Raw genomic sequence first — 4,599 nt, forward strand, 5'->3', positions numbered from 1 at the left:
TTCCCGAATATTAAGATGCTTCTCCGATCCTTTGGGTATTTTATCCTTTAAATTTCTCTCTTTTAAAACTCCTTGTTGCACCTCCTTTATTTGAGTAGTAAGGATATTGTGAATCATTATATTCATAGCTTTTACTCGAATGGGTTCTCTGTCTTTTCTACTCAAGGCGTCAGCTACTACATTCGCCTTCCCCGGGTGGTAACGAATCTCAAAGTCGTAATCATTCAACAATTCAATCCACCTGCGCTGCCTCATGTTCAGTTGTTTCTGATTAAATATATGTTGAAGACTTTTGTGGTCGGTATATATAATACTTTTGACCCCATATAAGTAGTGCCTCCAAGTCTTTAATGCAAAAACAACAGCGCCTAATTCCAAAACGTGTATCGTATAATTTTGCTCGTGAATCTTCAATTGTCTAGACGCATAAGCAATTACCTTCGTTCGTTGCATTAATACACAACCGAGGCCTTGCTTTGAGGCGTCACAATATATCACAAAATCATCATTCCCTTCAGGCAATGACAATATAGGTGCTGTAGTTAACTTTTTCTTCAACAATCGAAATGCTTTTTCTTGTTCATCCTTCCATTCAAATTTCTTCCCTTTATGCGTTAATGCAGTCAAGGGTTTTGCTATTTTGGAAAAATCTTGGATGAATCTTCTGTGGTAACCAGCCAGTCCTAAAAATTGGCGTATATGTTTCGGAGTTTTAGGGGTTTCCCAGTTTTCAACGGTCTCAATCTTTGCCGGATCCACCTGAATACCTTCTTTGTTCACTATGTGACCGAGGAATTGAACTTCTTCCAACCAAAATGCACAATTTAAAAACTTAGCGTACATTTTTTCTTTCCTCAACAACTCTAGCACTTTTCTCAAATGTTCTTTGTGCTCTTGATCATTCTTTGAGTAGATAAGTATGTCATCAATGAAAACAATGACAAACATATCGAGATATGGCCTACACACACGGTTCATGAGGTCCATGAATACAGCTGGTGCGTTAGTCAATCCAAACGGCATAACCATAAACTCGTAATGACCGTAACGCGTTCTGAAAGCAGTCTTCGAAATATCGTCCTCCTTCACCCGCATTTGATGATACCCAGAACGTAAATCAATCTTCGAATAAACTGACGAGTCTTGTAATTGATCAAATAAGTCGTCAATTCTCGGTAGTGGGTAACGGTTCTTGATGGTAAGTTTGTTCAACTCTTGGTAGTCGATACACAACCTGAATGTACCATCCTTCTTTTTGACAAACAAAACAGGAACTCCCCATGGTGATGTACTTGGTCGTATGAAACCACGCTCTAGAAGTTCTTGTAATTGGCTTTGAAGTTACTTCATTTCGCTGGGTGCGAGTCTGTATGGAGCACGAGCTAGTGGTGCAACTCCCGGTACAAGATCTATTTGAAATTCAACGGATCGGTGTGGAGGTAATCACGGTAATTCTTTCGGAAATACATCGGGAAATTCTTTTGCGACGGGAACATCATTGATGCTCTTTTCTTCAGTTTGTACTTTCTAGACGTGTGCTAGAACAGCATAGCAACCCTTTCTTATTAACTTTTGTGTCTTCAAATTACTAATAAGATTTCGCTTCGCGTTGCTCTTTTCTCCGTACACCATTAACGGTTTTCCTTCTTCTCGTACAATGCAAATTGTATTTTTGTAACATACGATCTCTGCTTTCACCTCTTTCAACTAGTCCATGCCGATTATCACATCAAAACTCCCTAACTCTACTGGTATCAAATCAATCTTAAATGTTTCGCTAACCAGTTTAATTTCTCGATTCTGACATATATTATCTACTGCAATTAATTTACCATTTGCTAATTCTAGTATAAACTTATTATCCAAAGGTGTCAATGGACAACTTAATTTAGCACAGAAATCCTTACTCATATAGCTTCTATCCGTACCCGAATCAAATAAAACATAAGCAGATGTATTGTCAATAAGAAACGTACCCGTAACAAGCTCCGGGTCTTCCTGCGCTTCAACGCATTAATGTTGAAGACTCTTCCCTTGGCCATTATTATCCCCCTGATTTGGAAACGTATTTTTTTAATGGCCCTTCTTCCCGCATCCGAAACAGCTAATGTCTGCATAACTTGTTCCGGCATTATTTGTTCCCTTAGCCATTGATCCGTAGATTTCGCACTTTGTCGCACCATGGCCCTTTCTATTACACTTAGTACACACTGCTATAAAGAGCCCAGTTGGATGGTATCCTTCACATCTCTGGCAGAATTTCTGCCGCTTGTTGTTATTATTGGGATTGTTGTTGTTGCGGTTGTTATTGTTGTTGAAACGGTTGTTGTAGTTGTTGCTGGGGTGGTTGTTGTTGTTGCTTTTATTGTTGCGAAAATTGGTGCGATTGTAGTTATGATTGTTGGGTTGATTATTGAAATTGTGACCCTTGTCACTGGTTTCTTCCCATTTCCTCTTGACTTGTCTCGTATTGGCTTCTTCGGCCGCCTGTTCTTTAATCCTTTCCTCAATTTGATTTATAAGTTTTTATGAGCCATTCGACTTGCCTTTTGTATGGAGGCGGGCTCGTGTGAACTTATATCTTCTTGGATCCTTTCCGGTAACCCTTTTACAAATGCGTCGATTTTCTCTTCCTCATCTTCGAACGCTCCCGGACACAATAGGCACAACTCTGTGAATCGTCGTTCATACGTGGTAATATCAAACCCTTGTGTTCATAACCCTCTAAGCACTACCTTGAGCTTATTGACCTCATTTCTGGGATGGTACTGCTCGTTCATTAAGTGTTTGAATGCTGACCACGGTAGTGCGCAAGCAGCATCTTGTCCCACTTGTTCGAGATAGGTATTCCACCATGTTAACGCAGTACCTGTGAAGGTATACGTGGCGTACTTTACCTTATCTTCCTCAGCACATTTGCTTATAGCAAACACAGATTCGACCTTTTCGGTCCATCGTTTCAGTCCGACTGGTCCTTTAGTTCCATCGAATTACAGAGGTTTACAGGCAGTGAAAGCCTTGTAGGAGCATCCTACACGGTTTCCTGTGGAGTTAACTCCACTGCTAGACCCTGAGTTATTGTTGTTTTGCATTGCATCCTGTACTGCGGCTATATTTGCTGCAAGGAAAGCACGTAAGTCTTCCTCACTCATGTTCAAGTTCTGACGAGTAGTCGGTGCCATTTCCTTCAAAAATAGCCAAAAGAATTAAGTTAATCATATAGAATATTAAGAGTAGTCAATAGTATTCCGTAGCATAATATGAACTCATTTATAAAAGCTTTTTCTTCATATTAGTGTTTTATAAGTTTTAATTCGGGTAATACCTACCCGTTAAGTTCATACTTAGTAGCTAACATACAATTCAACTACTACAATTCTATATGAAAACTGATTATAATAATATTTCACATTCAAACTTTTATACAATATTTTGCAAACTTACAATACCGCTATTTTACATATAGCATGAAATATAGCACATAAAAACTCTGATACAAAATAGTTGCGAAGACAATTCTAGTTAATACGCAAGTCGTTCAACAAAGGCAATAAAGACACGTAATTCATACGTCCAAAAACAAGTCATGCATTCTGGTTTTACTATGACTACTAACCATCCTTGGTCTTGTGGAACATAATCGTTGTGACCGTTGACAAGACAACATGTTGTAATGTCGTCAAAAGGACGAGGGTTTCGTAATGTCCAACAACCCCGTAATAATCTAAAAACCTTGTTTCTCATCTCAACTACTGAGTCCATCACTTGTGGAAATGTTTTATTTAAAAGTTGCAACCCAATGTTCTTTTTCTCAATTTGATGAGAAGCGAACATTATTAACCCGTAAGCATAACATTCTTCTTTATGTTGCATGTTAGAAGCTCTTTCTAACTCACAAAATCCTATGTTAGGATATGTTAAGTCAAAATAGGTTCGTAACCCGTAGCGTAAAATTTCATTTGGGTTCCCCGCATTTAACGCTTTAAAGAAAACAAGGGGTAACTTACGATCTCCCCAATGTGATATACCCCACCTATCAAAGGAAAGCCTTTTATAAACTAAGGCATTTCTGGAAAGTCTTTCAAATGTTTGACAAGTTAATTTCGCCATAACTAAATGTGCTGATGAATTCTGACCGACTCTAGACAAGATTTCCTCAATCATATCATCTGGTAGATCTTCTAAAATATTCGGTTGTCTACCCTTAACGTCCATTTTGTTTTTATACTGTAAAATAGACAAGGATTAGATTCATAAAAGATAATTAACAAACAATACAAGCAATTTTTACATAGAACTTAAAAGTACAAGCACACTATATTACATATATTACACAACATGATTACAACTCTTTAATCCGACTCACTCATTTCTTCTTCTTCGGACTTGGTTCATTTTGCTAATTTCCTAGGGATATATGATGCTTCCCTAATACGAGCTGTCGTTTTCCACAATGGTTTAGAAAAACCTGGTGGTTTAGAGGTTCCTGGGTCATTGTTACATTTTAGGAAATACGGATGTTGCCGATACATATAAAGTTCATCGGGGTTGGAATCGGGTTTCTCTATTTTTATACCTTTTCCCTTATTATTTTCTTTC

The sequence above is a fragment of the Rutidosis leptorrhynchoides genome, chromosome 2, assembly GCF_046630445.1.
Source record: "Rutidosis leptorrhynchoides isolate AG116_Rl617_1_P2 chromosome 2, CSIRO_AGI_Rlap_v1, whole genome shotgun sequence".
Taxonomy (NCBI): Eukaryota; Viridiplantae; Streptophyta; class Magnoliopsida; order Asterales; family Asteraceae; genus Rutidosis; species Rutidosis leptorrhynchoides.